At 39.6% G+C, this 18,447-nt stretch overlaps 2 protein-coding genes and 1 non-coding gene across 9 annotated transcripts in view; all 3 read left to right on the top strand.

The window, feature by feature from the left end:
• Positions 1 to 18,447, top strand: part of N4BP2L2 (NEDD4 binding protein 2 like 2) — a 107,712-nt gene that overhangs the window by 82,655 nt on the left and 6,610 nt on the right. The window lies entirely within an intron of this gene.
• Positions 1 to 18,447, top strand: part of N4BP2L1 (NEDD4 binding protein 2 like 1) — a 29,681-nt gene that overhangs the window by 1,292 nt on the left and 9,942 nt on the right. The window lies entirely within an intron of this gene.
• On the top strand, positions 7,551 to 7,682 carry LOC116631830. Its single transcript, XR_004299280.1, has one exon. It is a non-coding gene; the product is annotated as a small nucleolar RNA SNORA16B/SNORA16A family (small nucleolar RNA).

Raw genomic sequence — 18,447 nt, forward strand, 5'->3', positions numbered from 1 at the left:
TGACGCTGGCCCGCCTGCCTGGCTTGCCTTCCGCCTACCTTTGCCCGGCTGATTCCACTAGCCCTTTAAGACTCGGATCTGTTACCTTACCCAGCAGCTACCCCTCCCCACCAGTTGACGCTCATCCTCTGCTCCTTGGCTTCCTGTTTACACCTCTGTGACTGCGCTTGGTTTTACACATGGTTTTGTTTATCCTTAAAGTTTCTTGAAGCTAGGGGCGATAGAAGTAGTCTCTTGCCCTCAAAGAGCTTTCCATCTCATTAGAGAAGTGAGGCTAGCCATAGAGCCGTGGAGTTGCTACGGAAGAATCAAGGTTAGCAGATGTTCAGGAGCTGATTTGGGGGGTACACAGAGATGGTGGGAGCAAGGTCTGAGTCCACTGGGGTCAGCGAACTGTGACAGTCCTGGTGATGTGCTGCCAGTTTTAATTCGGATTCCTGGATGATTTGTGGAGTAAAAGCCTTTAGCGAAACAGGATTGCTACATTTTCACAGATTAAAGGGGTGGTGACTTCCAAAGGGTCATAGGTACCCTTTCCTAAAACGCAAGGATTTCAGTAGGCCTTCTCTCTGGTTAGGGCGATGGAGGGTGGAGAGTGGGGGAGCCTCCTTAGAACCCAGCAGAACTTGGGTATTTTTTGCTAACAGTCATGGTGGGTACATCTGTTACAAACTAAGTATCTTTTGAATTCAAATCCCGCTTAGTTTCACTTTGATTTTGCTAATCTGTGGCCTGTGGCACACTGAGTGTCAAAGAAGGAAGTAAAATCTTTGGCCAGATTTTGTTTTTAACTACTCAGAAGGGAAGTGATAGGATAAGTGGAAGGGAAGTGCATAGGACTGAACTTCAAAAGCCATGGGATTTGGACCTTAGATTCCACACCTGTAAAGTGAGTGGGTTGGCCGGGGTGGTCTTTAAGGTCCCTTCTGGCTCTAACATTCTACACTTTTAGGATTTTAATTCCTGGTTGACATTTGGCTAACCAGAAGACACCGGATGAGAGACCAGCTTATTAAAGAACATCTCTCTAGGGACGACTGGCGTGAGCACTGGCCTGGGAGTCCGAAGATTGTGCCTTTAGATCCTCTTCATCATGAAAGCTGGTGACTTTCGGCAATCACCTAGCTTCTCTGGGACTTATTTTCCTTATACGTGAATACTAAGAAGCGATTAGATTAGGTAATTTATTGAAGATCCTTCTGGCTCTCAGTTTCTAGTTGTCAGTCTTAAGAATGGCTTGTTAATAATGGCTAGGTAAAGAGCTTTGACCTTGGAGTCAATTTACAGCTTCAAATCCAAGCTCTGCCACTCACTATCTATGACCTTTACTCAGCTCCTGTGCACCTTGGTTTCATTTTCTGCTACACAGGGATATCTGCTCTGTCCACTTCAGAAGACACTCCCAGAGGTTACAATGTGTGTGAGAGAACTTGCTAAACTTTAAAAGTGCTGTATACATTTTATGAGGTATTAGTTGCTGCTTCAGATGTTGATCAGCTGAGATAAATCTTCAGGGTGTTATGGGGGAGAAGCCTGGCTCTGAAATGCCTCAAGTAGCTGGAAGTTGACTTGGTCAGTTCTCCGGTTAGGAGTTCTGGGGCAGAGGAGCCTTAGCCCTGCTTTGGGGGGGTGGGGGCTTGTGCATTTGTGTAGCAATCTGGGAAGTAAAAAGGGAAACAGGCCACAGCTCAGCAAGGAGGGAAGCCTTCAGTGAGGATGAAATGGTGTGGCGGATGTCACCGGGATGTCACCGGCCGTGGCCCTCAAGGACCTGCCTTCCCCTCCTCTCTGGTGGGGGGGGGAGGGTTGGGTTGGGAAGAGAAGGAAAATGGCAAATTGTTAACAAGTACACATGTGGGGAAAGTAGTAAAACTGTAAGGCTATCTGATGTATTGTTGGATTCTGGGAAATTCGTATTTTCTTCATTCTCTGTATTTTCCAAATTTTCTATAACGAATATGTATTTTTTAAATCAGAAAAATAAAAAGCTTTTAAAAATTGGAGGAGATCATTTTTACAAATGTGGGTTCCGCTTTTTTTTCTGCTTTTCTCATTTGATTAAAGAAATAATAAAAGTTATTGAATTAGGCTATGTCTTTCTTCCAAATCAATGTTAGATTATTGTGCTTTTCATTTTTATGTTTTTATAGTTTGAAGGGGTTGGGATGTTGAAACCATCTATTTAAATTCTTTGGACATATTTAAAAAACAGAGTTTTATCTGGTTAAAAAAATTTTTTAGTACGACAGAGTACTGAAAACTTAGCATGCCCCTAAATCTGATTTATCACCTCTATTTCATGACAAAAAAATTTCAAAAATAGTTTCTTACCATTGACCTGTAAGTCTTACTTCCAGGAATTCATCCTAAGGCAATAATTGGACAAGTGCATGAAGATAGAGAAATGTTCATCACAGTTATATGATAGAAAAAATGTGACCCAACTTAAACATACAAAAATAGGGGATTAGCTTACAAGTCATGCAGTTATTAATGGGAACATAGATGTATTTGACATGCAAATATATTCATTCCTCCCCCCCCCCATTAAGGTAAAAAGCCTATAAGCAAAGCTATCTATCTATACAAAAATTCCATTTTCTATTCAAAGAAAGGGGGTCCACATATAATCATAAATAAATGTGTGAAAAGATATGTTAGTTTTTGTTGACTTTAGATAATGGGATTATAGACCTCCCCCCGACTTATTTTCTTATTTTTCTATGACAAGTATATATTACTTGTTAACTTTTTAAAGTTGAAAATAGGGATGCCTGGGTGGCTCAGTCGGTTAAGTGTCTGCCTTCGGCTCAGGTCATGATCCCAGAGTCCTGGGATGGAGCCCCACATTGTGCTCTCTGCTCAGCAGGGAGTCTGCTTCTGCTTCTCCCTCTGCCTCTCTCCCTGCTTGTGCTCAATCTCTCTCTCTCAAATAAATAAATAAAGTCTTTAAAAAAATAAAGTTGAAAATAGTTTTGTGAAACAACTTGGCTAAATAGAATCAGGTTGTGTGGGACAAAACATTTATTAAATAACAAAATAAATGTGTCATTTTCTATATAAAAAGTCTTTTTCCTAGGTTTATTCTCAGTTGGACATGTATTAGGAAACTTTTTTTTTAATACACAAGATTGATTTTAATTGTTATTTTGTTATTAAATATAGTAATTATTAATTTATTAATTAGCACACGAACTCGCATGGGCCACTTGATTCTTTGACACCTCAGGTTCTTTTTCATTAAAATGGAGCTAACATTTCATTAATAAGTTTGTTGTGGGGATTTAAGAGACTGGTAAACAATGATCCTGTAATTACATGTGTGAAAGCACTGTGGAATGCGTGGGCTACATAAATAGCAACTATTGTTAATTATTATTCACTAATCAACAATAATAGTATTTGCTGGGTACTTAAAAGACTATTAGTACTTGCTTAGTAAATAAGATTAAGAGAAGGAAGATTAAGAGAAGAAAGACTAGCAAATGGAAAACAAGAATCCACACACTGCTGTGGGTAAGTAAGCTGTAACGGGGAAGAGCATTTTATTTATTTATTTTTTTTTAATTTTTCATTTTTTTTTAAAGATTTTATTTGTTTGAAAGAGAGAATGAGATAGAGAGCATGAGATGGGGCAGGGTCAGAGGGAGAAGCAGACTCCCTGCTGAGCAGGGAGCCCGATGAGGGACTCGATCCTGGGACTCCAGGATCATGACCTGAGCTGAAGGCAGTCGCTTAACCAACTGAGCCACCCAGGCACCCCGGGAGAGCATTTTATATTGCTGTTGGTGTTCAAGGCCAGGGAAGTCACTGAGGATGATTAGGAGAATAGGAAAACTATGGATGAGAGAGAGTTTCTTCCATATGGAAATGGTTCTTGAGTTGGCCTTGAAGATGGGGAGGATGTGGCTGAACAAAGGAAAGGGTTAGCAACATGAATAAGGAGATGGTGGAGATAGGAGACAGACAGCTGGGTGGTGTGAAGAGAATGGCTTGACTGAAGTGGATGGTAGGAATTAGTGAATGTGTTGGTTAGGTAAACTCAGAGCCAGAGCATGGGGAACACCAAAACCTGCACAAAGAAGTACTGAGTTGATAGAAGAAGTAGGATTCCAATCCCAAGACCCTTTCACTCTCAGCAGATGATCCAGAAGTATCTGTTTCCACAGCTGAACTGACAAACTCACCTGGATCTGCATCTGTCCTTTCCTCTTACATCAGTGAAGGCTTCTGTGGACGGTCTGTTTACCTCTGTGCTTTGCATCGTGTGTGTGTATGTGTGTGTGTGTGTGTGTGTGTGTGAGAAAATCTCCCCCTTTTGGGCCATTTTAACCATTTTTTTAAGTGTACAATTCAGTGGCATTAATTACATGATGTGCAACCATCACTAGTATCTATTTCAAGAAACTCTACCGATGAAGCAATAACTCCCCATCCCCCCTTCTCCTCAGCCCCTGGTAACCTCTGATCTACTTTCCATCATTATGTGTTTGACTACCCTAGATACCTCATGTAAGTGGAATCATACAATATTTGTCTTTTTGTGTCTGGCTTATTTCATTAGGCTTAATGTTTTCAAGGTTCATGTATGTTGTAGCCTGTATCGGAACCTCATTACTTTTTATGGCTGAATATTATTCCATGGCATGGATATACCATGAAATTGTCCATTTGAAATGAAATGAAATGGCAATAGAAGAGGGTAGTTTTTCCTTTTGTTTTTAAGGCCACATATGAAAAATGTTGTCAACCTTACGTCAGTTCCTGGAATTTTTTTAATCTTTTTTTTTTTTTTTTTAAAGATTTTATTTATTTATTTGACAGAGACACAGCGAGAGAGGGAACACAGCAGGGGGAGTGGGAGAGGGAGAAGCAGGCTTCCCACGGAGCAGGGAGCCCGATGCGGGGCTCGATCCCAGGACCCTGGGATCATGACCTGAGCCGGAGGCAGACGTTTAACGACTGAGCCACCCAGGCGCCCCATTTCTTTGAATCTTTACATATCAATCAAAGCAAAGTCTGAGACCCATGCTCTAGTACGTGTTGCATCCTTTGCAATGTTCCAGTTCCTTTTGGCACCATCACAAATGGTTTGTAACATGGATTCAGTTAGGCTCAAAGGATGCTTGCTGACAGCTGTCTTTTCTTTTGTTCATGTCTCCACATAACATGAACTTTTCCATCAAGAGAGGTATCTTTCCATTATTTTTGGGCACTAGAGCTTTCCAAGGAAGTTGCAGGATGCTTTCCTGATGTGACGAAATGATCAGACAGAGGCGAGGATGCAGGTATACTTTACAAGCAAACGCAGTGACCTATGGGAGGCAGTTGAGAAGAAGGGTGAGAAGTAGTGAGTAGTGAGACCCTGAAGCATCCTGTGCTCCACAGCACCCTTGGCCGGCAGGCTTGGACCATGGTGTTTTTATTTATAAGGCCAGGGCTCTTGTAAATAAAAGCAAGGTCAAAACAGAAAGTTTGCAGTATTCCAAGTCTGTGTCTATAAAAATCAAGTATCACTTAGGTGACATATCAGATCTTTATTCACTTAGGTCTATTTTCAATGATTTTCCTAAGGTGGGTTTTCAGTCTCCTCTCTCCGTTGCTGAGAGTCCTTACAATACTTCTTTCCGCAGGTTGGGATGAATAAAGACTGTAAATGCTAGAAATGTTTCACAGGGAGTAAGAAGATACAGTGCAGTGTGTGTTTGTAATCACTTGCTGGAAAGGCGGCCCGGCTGTACAGCGGCTTTACCACAACATGGTCCTGGAGCCACTGGGATCGTGGGAGAGCACCCTGCTGAGTCGGAGCAATATCATATTGCAGGTGTGGCTTATGATGAGAGAAGCAGTAGAAATAGGGGAAGAAATGATAGAGGAAGAATGTTTTCATAGGAAAATCTCAGGACATGCACAAGAAGTTCCCACAGAGTTAATCTAGTCCAAGCCCAAGACACTAAGCTCTGAGAAGTGAGACATCTTGATCAAGGTCATAGGGATGACTTCTTACTTCTAGTCCAGAGCCTTTACTGCTACACCAGAGGAAGAAGTTAGTGGGAGTGATTTCGTGAAAGAGTAATGAGGTTGGTTTCGATCTGTTGTTTAATAAAAACAAAAACACATGGCCTGTTAAAAGGGCTAAGTTTACCTGGATTTCAACTGTTAGGGTAAGAAAGCCGTATTTTATTATTTGTTAGTACTGATGATATGTTTCTTCTGCTATTAAAAAATACCAGGGAATTTATTTTCTTTATTAATCTGGTACCACTGGGGAAAATGGGAGGGGATGATTTAGATTTTTTAATAAGTATTCATATTTATCCTGATTATATTGTGTTGGACAGAGATGTCAACACTCAACTCTGGAGGATCTCAAGCCCCTTCCTCATCTGCTCACATGATAGGACATTTGTAATTCAATCTAGTGCCTTCATTCCCTCGTGGCATTTCAATGAACTCTTTTCTATAATGGTACCATTCTAGGCCCATTCAGACTCTAGAGGAACCCAATAAGAAATTGTTCGTTTTTACTCTAAATTATCTAAAGAAATCTAGGCTCTTTGGATCGAGGAAATAGTACGACAAAGAGAAACTGATCTAATTTCTAATTGTTCCTTCATAAGGATCTCTGTTGCATCATGTGTATGGCTATCTGTTTTATCAAGGTAAGAGCCTGGGAAAAGGGAAGGGAGAAAGGAAAGAAAGCCCACATTTATTAAGTGCTAACTGTATGCCTGGCACTTTATATATGCTGGCTTATTGGATCTTTACAATAACCCTACGATATAGTTGATTTCCTTTTATAAGTGAGGACATTAGGATCAGAGAATCACACATTTGATTCTAAGAGTCCAGATTTCATTATACACAAAGTGGTCTTACCTTACTAGGGATGTTCATGAACAAACACACCTACATCTGCTTTTCACAGTTACTAGGGAATCCTGTTGAGGTATGATTGTATAGCTAGGATGTTTCAGTGTTCTTTTCCCACACTTTAAGGATATGACGAAGAAGTGGGTCTGAGAGGGGCTTTCTCTGCTCTCTAAAGTAGCGCCTCTCCAACATTCTTTGCCCTGTACATTTGACTTCCTTTTCTCCCATTTTGCACCATCTGACATATGCTTATTTATGATCTATTTCTTTTACTAGGAGGTACGCTTCTTGAGATGAGATGTGTTGTAAGCTCCATGAGATCAGGAAATACTTTCTCTTCAGCTTCTGAGAGAAGGTCTGGCACCTCGTAGGCCTAAATCATTAAATATTTGATGGATTTGTTAATTCCTGAAGCTTCCTGAGAGTTGTCAGTTCAGTTGTCAGCATGGGTCTTGAGTAAAGCACAAAAGTGAAAAGGAGATTATTCACATAAAGTGAGTTGTAAAAGAATGAATGGGCTGTGGAAAACAGACAAGAGAACAAAAGGGGTACAGCCCCCCCCCCCCCGAAGTCCTCTTCCATCCGTGCACAGGAGAACCATTCCTGTGTTTTACACGTGAAGATACCGGATGTGCTGTCTCCACCACCCAGTAGTTAACACGAAAAAGAGGCTTAAAATTTAGAATCAAAGATGCAGCTGCTTTCACATGAAGCAGCAGTCAAAAAAAGAGCCTAAAGGGACAGTTTTCCTGTTCAACCACTGTTCCGTTGTCTGTAACCGATTTATGACATTTGGGGAAAACACAGCCAAAAACAAGCTAGTACTGAGGTAGGTGTGCTTCTGATGCCTTTTCTGAGCATGGTTGAATTGACCAACAATAGAAACTTGGGGGAAACCATTGCTAGATTCTACAGAAGGGAGCTATTCACATGCAAGAGAAAGGAAGTTCTTCTAGATGAAGTGGAGTGGGACCACACTGGACTTGAGGGCTATCGTCTGAGAGTCTGGTTTGGGATCTCATCAATATGCCCTACTTCAGAGGCACAAAGGGTAAGGGCAGGAGTGAGCAGTAGGACAGACTGGGAACTCTTCACAGGAGTCTCCTTAGCCACTGTGGCTTGGAAGTGTCCACGGGGCTGGTAGTGGTTGAGCTGCATCTCTCCAAGGGCAAGGCTCAGCCCTGGTATGGTGTTTGGCAGCACCACGAAGGTCAAACCACACCAGGACTCAGGGGAGACTGTCCCAAGTCATTTACAGCTGTGGCCCCCACCCCATTCTCTTCAGGCTGTTGAGTCGTAGAACTTGTTCCTGACACCCGAGTTTAAAGTCCTTGAGGAGAATAACATCAGAGAAAAGTGCTGGAATCCAAGAAGACTCCTCTCTTCCAGTCCCGTTTGGGGGGTAAATCCAAGGTTTGGGTAAAATTCTCAATGTACAAAGATGAGTAACTAGAAATTCTCCTCACACAGTTTGGGGCTGTATAAAAAGTGTTTGCATAATTAAGGCAACAGAGCCTAATATTCAAGAACCATTCATATACTCAGCAGGTACTTATTAAATATCTCTTATGTGCTTGACATTCTTCTATTTGCTTAGAAGAGAGCAGTGAACAAAACAGACAAAAATCCCTGCCTTCATGGAACGTATATTCTATCAGGGGAAAAATTTTTCTGAAGGGAAGAAGAAAATTTTAAATAACATCTGCTCTTCTCTGTACTTTCAAAAAACAAACAAAAAAGGATTCCATGGCTATTCCACTTGATGTATATACCCTCAGGGACTGTTCCACACATGCAAAGGCAGATAGGCACAATGATGTTCGCTGAAACTTGTTCATGGTAGGGGAAATTGCAAACAAACTAAATGTCACTAGAGAAAAGGATAAATAAATGTGGTTTGTTTATTTTATAGTGTGCAGCTCTGGGACCGGAAGTCTAGGATTTAATCCAGCTGTACCACTCATGGGTCTTTGTTTTTTTCCAGCTTTAATGAGATGTCATTGACATATAACAGTTGTTTTGTTTTTTAGATTACACATGTAAGTGAAATCAGATTGTGTTTGTCTTTGTCTGACTTACCTCACTTAGCATAATGCCCTCCAGGTCCACCCACGTTGTCACAAATGGCAAGATTTTACTCTTTTTATGGCTAAGTCATATTTCATATATGCACCACATCTTTGTTATCCATTCATCTACCGATGGACACTTAAGTTGCTTTCGTATCTGGGCTATTGTAAATAATGCTGCAGTGAACACAGGGGTGCATATAGCTCTTCAAATTGGTGTTTTGTTTTCTTCAGATAAATACTCAGATGTGGAATGACTGGATCATATGATAGTTCTATTTTTAATTTTTTGAGGAACTTCCATACATTTTTTCATAGTGGCTGCACCAATTTACTTTCCCACCAGCAGTGTATGAGGGTCCCTTTTATCCACATCCTTACCAACTCTTGTTATTTCTTATCTTTTCGATAATGGCCAATCTGCCTGGTGTGAGGTGATATCTCATTGTGGTTTTGATTTGCATTTACCTGATGATTAGTGATGTTGAGCATCTTTTCATGTGACGCTTGGCCATCTGCATGTCTTCTTTGGAGAAATGTCTTTTCATGTCTTCTGCCTATTTTTAAATCAGATATTTTTTGATATTAAATTGTGTAAGTTCTTTCCATATTTTGAATATTAATCCTTTACTGGATATATGGCTTGCAAATAACTTCTCCCATTCAGTAGGTTGCCTTCTTATTTTGTTGATGGTTTCCTTCACTGTGCAAAAGCTTTTTAGTTTGATATAATTCCATTTGTTTGTTCTAGCTTTTCTTGTCCTTGCCTAAGGATACTGGTCCAAAAAAATATCACTAGGAGTGATGTCAAAGAGCTTACTACCTATATTTTCTTTTAGGAGTTTTATGGTTTCAGGTGTTACATTCAGGTCTTTAATCCATTTTGAGTTTATTTTGTGTATGGTATAAGAAAGTGACCCAGTTTCATTCTTTTGCATATGGCTCTCCAGTTTTCCCAGCACCATTTATTGCAGAGACTGTCTTTTCCCCATTGTTTATCTAGCCTCCTTTGTCTAGATAGACCATATAAATGTGGGTTTATTTCTGGGCTCTTTATTCTGTTTCATTGATCTATGTGTCTGTTTTGTGCCAGTACCATACTGTCTTGATGATGACAGCTTTGTAGTGTAATTTGAAATCAGGGAGCATAATACGTCCAGCATTGTTTTTCTTTCTCAAGATTGCTTTGGCTATTTGGGGTCTTTTGTTGTTCCATATAAATTTTAGTATTATTTGTTCTAGTTCTGTGAAAAATACTATTGGTATTTTGATGAGGAATGCATTGAATCTGAAGATTGCTTTGGGTAGTATAGACATTTTGACAATATTAATTCTTCCAGTCCATGATCATGTTATATTTGTCAATTTATTTTTGTTATCTTCAATTTCTTTCATCAATAAAATCTTCTTACAGTTTTCAGAGTGCAGGTCTTTAACCTACTATGTTAAATTTATCCCTAGGTATTTTATTTTATTTTATTTTATTTTATTTTTTGATGTAGTTTAAATAAGATTATTTTCTTCATTTCTCTTTCTGATAGCTCATTATTAGTATATAGAAATGCAACCAATTTCTGTATGTTACTTTTGTATTCTGGAACTTTACTGAATACATTTATTAGTTCTAATAGTTTTTTTGATGATCTTTAGGGTTTTCTGTATGTAGTATCATGTCATCTGCAAATAGTGACAGTTTTAATTATTCCTTACCAATTTGAATCAAGCCTTTTATTTCTTTTTCTTGTCTGATTACTGTAGCTAGGGGTTCCAGTACTATGTTGAATAAAAGTAGCAAGAGTGGGCATCCTTATCTTGTTCCTCATCCTAGAGGAAAAGCTTTTAGCTTTTCACCATTGAACATGATGTTAGCTGTGGATTTGTCATACGTGGCTTTTATTATGTTGAGATACATTCCTTCTATAACCACTTTGTTGGGAGTTTTTAATCATAAATGGATGTTGAAGGTATGACCTAGGACAAGCACTGGAGTGAGACAAGGGCCACCTACAGTTTGGCCCTCCTGCTGCAGGCCCCCCCCCCCCCAACCACCCCTCTCACCCCTGCCTTAGGCCTGGACAATCCCACAGCATGATCTCCCTCCAGGACCCACATACCAGGCTTCCACTTCCAGCTGGGTTCTTGGCCTCATGGCTAGGACCCCAAGGAGGGCTGCTCAGACAAACGCCTAAAGGCCCATGCTTGGGCCACAAAGGCTAGCTATTATGGTGTCTAGTGGCCAGGAGGATAAAAATGGATGTTGATTTTTGTCAAGTGCTTTTTCAGCAACTATTTAGATGTTCATATGATTTTTATCCTTTGTTTTGTTAATGTGTATCACATTGATTTTTTTTAAAAGATTTTATTTATTTATTTGACAGAAAGAGACACAGCGAGAGAGGGAACACAAGCAGGGGGAGTGGGAGAGGGAGAAGCAGGCCTCCTGCAGAGCAGGGAGCCCGATGTGGGGCTCGATCCCAGGACCCTGGGATCATGACCTGAGCTGAAGGCAGACGCTTAACGACTGAGCCACCCAGGCGCCCTCACATTGATTGATTTGCAGATGGTGTACCATCCTTGCATCCCTGGAATAAATCCCACTTGATCATGGTGTATGATCCTTTTAATGTAGTGTTGAATTTGATTTGCTAATATTTTTTGAGGATCTTTGCATCTATGTTCATCAAGGATATTGGCCCCAAATTTTCTTTCTTTTGTGGTGTCTTTGTCTGATTTTAGTATCAGGGTAATGCTGGCCTCATAAAATGAGTTTGGAATTGTTACTTCCTCTTCAGTTTTTTGTTTTTTTTTTTTTAAGATTTTATTTATTTATTAGACAGAGAGAGAGCACGAGCACGGGGAGCGGCAGAGGGAGAGGGAGAAGCAGGCTCCCTGTGGAGCAAGGAGCTGGATGCGGGGCCCAATCCCAGGACCCTGGGATCATGACCTGAGCCAAAGGCAGACACTTAACCGACTGAGCCACCCAGGCACCCCTCCTTTTCAGTTTTTTGGAATAATTTGAGAAGGATAGGGACTAACTCTTCTTTAAATGTTTAGTAAAATTCATCTGTGAAGCTCTCTGGTCCTGGACTTTTGTTTTTTGGGAGTTTTAAAATTACTGATTCAGTTTCATTACTTGTAATCTATTTAGATTTTCTATTTTTCCATGATTCAGTCTTGGAAGATTGTGTGTTTCTAGGAATCTGTCCATTTCTTCTGTTTTCCAGTTTGTTGGCATATAATTGTTTGTGGTAGTCTCTTATAGTTCTTTGTATTTCTGTGATATCAGTTGCAACTTCTCTTCAGTTTCTTATTTATTTGGGTCCTTTCTCTTTTTTTTCTTGATGAGTCTTTTTTTCTTCATGAAGTTTATTGATTTTTGTCTATCTTTTCAAAAAAACCAGCTATTAGTTTCATTGATCTTTTCTTTTGTCCTTTTTTAGTCTCTATTTCATTTATTTCTCCTCGGATCTTTATTAATTCCTTCCTTCTACTAACTTTGGGCCTTGTTTTTTCTTCTTTTTTAGTTCTTTTAGGTATAAAGTTAGATTTTTGGGGGATTTTCTTATTTCCTGAAATAGGTCTGTATCACTATGAACATCCCTCTTAGAACAGCTATTGCTATATCCCATAGATTTGGAAAGTTGTGTTTCCATTTTAATTTGTCTCAAGCTATTTTTTTATTTTCTTATTGATGTGTTCATTGACACATTGGTCATTTAGTAGCAGGTTGTTTAGTCTCCAAATGTTTGTGTTTTTTTCAGTTTTCTTTTTTTAATTGATTTCTAGTTTCATACCACTGTTATCAGAAAAGATGCTTGATATGACTAAGTCTTCTTGAATTTATTGAGACTTGTTTTGTGGCCTAACATATAATCTATGTGTGATAGTGTTCCATGTGCACTTGAAGAGAATGTATATTCTGCAGTTTTTGGATGAAATGTTCTGTGTATTAAGCCCATTAGGTCTACTATGTTGTTTAAGGCCAATGTTTCCTTATTGATTTTCTGCCTGGATGATCTATTCCTTGATGAAAGAGGGGCATTAAAGTCCCCAGTATTATTGTATTACTGTCAATTTCTCCCTTTTTGCCTGCAAGTATTTGCTTTATCTGTTTAGGTGCTCCTATGTTGGATGTATAAATATTTATGAATGTTCGATCCTCTTCTTGGATTGACCCCTTTATCATTATGTAATGTCTTTTCTTTGTCTTTTATTATCTTTTTTTAAAAAGATTTTATTTATTTTTTAAGAGAGACAATGAGCACGAGTGGGGGTGGGGGGGAGCAGAGAAAGAGCGACAAGCAGACTCTGTGCTGAGCGCAGAGCCCAACATGGGGCTCAATCCCACGACCCTGAGATCATAACCTGAGCTGAAATCAGGAGTTGGATGCTCAACCGACTGAGCCACCCACGTGCCCCCAGTCTTTGTTTTAAAGTTGGTTTTGTCTGATATGAGTATTGCTATTCCAACTTTATTTTCTTTTCCATTGGCATGGAATATCTTTTTCTATTTCTTCACTTTCAGTCTGTGTGTCATTAGAGCTGCAGTGAGTCTTAATTTCTTCATCTGTACCACAGGGGTTACTAACAGTATTTATCTCACAGGTCTATTTGAGCATTATATGAGAAATGTAAATCCATTAGAATAGTGTTGGAACAGAGAAAGCACTTAATAAATGTTAGCTATATTTGCTGATAATGGAGCACTACATATAGCGGTTAAAAGGAATGGACTAAGTCTATATACAAACATGAATAGATATAAAAATATACTTTATTTCATTCAACAAATATTTATTGAGTGCCTACTATATTCCAGGCAGTCTTCTAGGTACTTGAGAATAATTAGTGAACACAACAAAGATCCTGCCCTCATGGACCTTGTATGCCAGAGGTAGGGAAGCAGTTGTAAAGTATAAAGAAATTATATATTATGTTAGAAGGGATAAATGCCCTGGAAAAGGGAAAAGAGAAGTATAGTAAAGGTGTTGGGAATGCCAGAGTTAAGGGCAGGGGGGTTGGTTGAATTTTAAGCCAACAAAACAAATATGAGAAAATGTTAACAATTATAGATCCAGGTGGTAGGTATACAGATATTTATTATATTATTTTTCCTTTTCTATATATTTAAAGTTTTTTTCTTGAAAATTCCTCTCCATGCCATGAGATAAAAAAAAATAATAATAAGGAGTCTGAAATATGAAGGGAGTTGGCTAAGAAGCAGAAAAGAATTAAAAAGGAGCTAAATGAGAACTATTTTTAATAAAGAATCCAAAGAAAATGTTGGACTTTAAAAGTCCATTAGAAATAGAGATGAATTTTCTGAATTCGAAGAGTAATATAGAAGACACGTGTGGGGCGCCTGGGTGGCTCAGTTGGTTGGGCGACTGCCTTCGGCTCAGGTCATGATCCTGGAGTCCCGGGATCGAGTCCCGCGTCGGGCTCCCTGCTCGGCGGGGAGTCTGTGTCTCCCTCTGACCCTCCCCCGTCTCATGTGCTCTCTCTCATTCTCGCTCTCTCTCAAATAAATAAATAAAATCTTAAAAAAAAAAGACACATGTGATAATAAATATAATCAAATAAAACCATAATAAATATAACTAAAGCTACGATTACAGATAGAATAGCACATATTTCTGAGTTGAAGACCTAAACAAAAGTGATAAAAAGATAAACTCAGAGACATATACTAGTAAGACTGTTGCAAAGCTATTATTAACTACTCCAAACTCCTTAGTTCCTTTTTGTTGGGTGTGGCAATGTGCCAACTATAAAACTACATTTTCGGGGCATCTGGGTGGCTCAGTCGTTAAGCGTCTGCCTTTGGCTCAGGTCATGATCCCAGGGTCCTGGGATCAAGCACCCCATCACATCGGGCTCCCTGCTCAGTGGGGAGCCTGCTTCTCCCTCTCCCGCTCCCCCTGCTTGGGTTCCCTCTCTTGCTGTGTCTCTCTCTGTCAAATAAATAAATAAAATCTTAAAAAAAAAAAGCAAACAACAACTACATTTTCAAGGCTCTCTTGCCGATTTCCGCCATGTTAGAATATGGATGTGAAAGCTGGAGCTGCAGTAGGAGGCACAGAATGGGGGGGGGGGGAAGGAATGGAAGCCTCATGCTAAGAAAGGTGGAAGATACTGGATTCATTGTTGACCTGGGTCCATGTGATATCTCTGTATTTTTTATATGTAATATATAAATTTTTAAAAGACACTGTTACCTGAGTTTTCTGCTAAATGCAATTAAACCCATTTCTAACTGAAACATTGTTGAACTATAAACATTTGTGGGAAAGGACTGTAATCCACTAGTTCTCATCCAGCCAAACTGCTCATGTGTGAAGACAATATAAGGTCTTTCTCAGACACACGAGAGCTCACAAAGTATATAACACCCACGTATCCCGACTCTGTGTAGATCTGAGGTAAAATTCAGGCAGCACAGCATCCACACTGTGTAAACCTGGACCAATTATTTAACCTCTTGAAGGTTTAGTTTCTTTATCTAAAAACTAGAGAAAATATTATTTACTTCATAAGATTGTTATAAAGGTTAAGGAGAGATAATATATGCCAAGCCCCTTGTGTATGCTTAGCACTCTTGAAAAGAAAATTTATTGCAACAACCAAATTTAGCCCACCAGGAGAAGAATCAAAGACATCTTTTTTTTTTTTTTTTAAAGATTTTATTTATTTATTTGAGAGAGAGCGAGTACATGAGAGGGGGGAGGGTCAGAGGGAGAAGCAGACTCCCTGCCGAGCAGGGAGCCCGATGCAGGACTCGATCCAGGGACTCCAGGATCATGACCTGAGCCGCAGGCAGCCGCTTAACCAACTAAGCCACCCAGGCGCCCCATAAAAGAGTATTTCTAAATGATCAGCACATGTAAAAATAATCTTGCTGATAATCAAAGAAGTTGGTACAAAGTAAATGCTTAACTATAGGGCATTGGAAAAGTAAGTTATGATACATCCAAGTAAATATTTATGTCATAATCATTAAAAATAATGTCATAGCAAGATATTTCATGAGGTGGGAAATAATTGCTTTGGAAATAAGTTTGGTGAAAACTTGGTATGCTCTATATTATGTTTCTGTTTTTAATGTAACAAAACATCAGATAAAAAAGAAATTCTATCTACCTATCTACCTATCTACTCACCTACCTATCTTTCTGTCTCCTGGAAAGAAGATCAAAATGTTAATAATTATTTTTAGTTGGGGGAATATGGGAACCTCCCCTTTTTTGCAGTTTTCTGTTTAAAAATATTCTGCAGTGAATATATATTTCTTTGCTAATTAGAAAGGAAAAACAATATTTTTAAGGTTTGTGTAGACAAGGACACAGGAGCCAGCTTGAAGGGATACCTACTGGTGAAATTTGGGACAACTTGAGCATCATAAAGAATAAGGATGTTAAAGATTAGTAAAAGGGAATGAGAGGGGCGCCTGGGTGGCTCAGTCGTTAAGCTTCTGCCTTCAGCTCAGGTCATGATCCCAGGGTCCTGGGATCGAGCCCCACATTGGGCTCCCAGCTCCATGGGAAGCCTGCTTCTCCCTCTCCCACTCCCCCCGCTTGTGTTCTCTCTCTCGCTGTCTCTCTGTCAAATAAATAAATAAAATCTTTATTTAAAGGGAAGGGGAAAGAAAGCTCCTCTTTACAAGACAATGCCACAAAGTAAATATAGAAGAAATTACATAGTGAGAAAAATCAACATTCTCCAGTTCCTAATGTAATACTTGATTCAGGCAGTGGTCAGCAATGAAAGTAAAGATCATTGAGGGAAAGGTTGGTGGGCAACAGGATCATTACATGGGGTCTCACAGTGTCACTGCCCACCCCCCCCATCCCTGCCTTCCTGCCCTGATGTTATCCCATATTTTTTTTTTAAGTTATCTAATATTACAAGGGAAGCAATGTTCCTTTACAGAGGAGAGATCTGGCTACCACCACCTTTTAGCCAAGTGACCAGAGGGAACATGATAGTACAGACTGTCATTATGTGCAAACAGAAGTATACAAACATTACCTCTGTACCTTCCTTCCAAAAATGTGTCACCTAGATCTAATCCTGAGGAAACCATCAGAAAAACTCAGAATGTGGGGTGTTCTAAAGCCAGCTGACCTGGACTCTTCAAAAAGGGAAACCAAAGAGGGCATGAGGACAATTGTAGATTAAAAGACACCAAAGAGACATAAAACCAGATGCAGTATCAAAACTATGAAAGACACTATTAGGACCATCAGGGAAATTTAAATTTTTTAAATTTAAAAAATTCTATTAACATTAGCTATTACATATTAGTGTTCATTTTCTAGATGTGCTCGTGTTATTGTAGTTATGTAGGAGAATGTCCTTGTCCATAGGAGATGCTTGACTAGGAATTTAGGAGCCAAGTGTCACAATGTCTGCAAGTTAGTTTTTGAATGGTTCGTCAACAGTTCATATGTGAGAGAGAAAATAAATGAGGCCAAATGTTGACAACTGGTGGCTGGAGATGAAGGGTAAGCAATGTTGATTGAATTATTCTTTCGACTCATTTCTAAGGGTTTGAACATCTAAATATGAAAGGTAATGGGGGGAAGTTCAGGTGGAAATAAAAAGGAGAGAGAAGAGTGAAATACATGAGACGTAAGGGACATGGCATCCAGGTACAATGTGTGGATCTTGTTGGCTCTCGCTTCCAACAAATCAACCCTAGGGACACATTTATGAGAGAATCCGGGAAATCTGAACACTGGCGGGATGTTTGGTGAAATGAAGTATGAAGCAGGTGAAACGAGACTGGCTATGATAATTTTTTTTTTTTTTTTGAGAGAGCGAGCACGTGTGCAGGAGGTAGGGGCAGAGGCAGAGAGAGAGAGAGAGAGAGAGAGAATCTCAAGCAGGTTCCACCCCCAACACGGAGCCCTCTGCGGATCTTGATCTTGATCTCACAATGCTGAGATCATGACCTGAACCAAAATCAAGAGTCAGATTCTTTACCAACTGAGCCACCCAGGCACCCTTGCTGTGATAATTATTGAGCCTGGGTCATGGGTCCATAGGGAGTGATTGTATTATCCTGTCTACTTTTGCATGTTGGGAAACTTCCATAGAAAAGTTGGGGGTGCAACTCAAAATTACATAGTAACATTGGACTTTGTCAGGGAGTGAGTGACCAATAGATCTAAATATGTTCCCATGGGTATACATAAGAATTGCACAGAAGAGTGGTAAGTTGTGAAATCAAGATTAGTACCTGAATTTCTCTCATAGCAGTGATTTTAAGTGAGTTGCATGGGAGGGGGTAGCTGTGGTAGTGAAGGTTACATGGAAGTAATTGTCTTTCTATTTTTTTCCTTTTCTCTTATTTTCATCCTCTCAATTTCCCCAATGCATGAGGCTCTTGACCACCATAAAGAAAGCTAGAGCTGATGCATTGTCTTCATTACTTCTGAAGCTGATGGAATGTTATTTATTGCTTCCACCTAAGTTTGAGAAATTCAAGATTTGTCTATTTCAT

Source organism: Phoca vitulina, unplaced genomic scaffold (assembly GCF_004348235.1).
Source record: "Phoca vitulina isolate PV1807 unplaced genomic scaffold, GSC_HSeal_1.0 scaffold5, whole genome shotgun sequence".
In the NCBI taxonomy this organism is placed as follows: domain Eukaryota; kingdom Metazoa; phylum Chordata; class Mammalia; order Carnivora; family Phocidae; genus Phoca; species Phoca vitulina.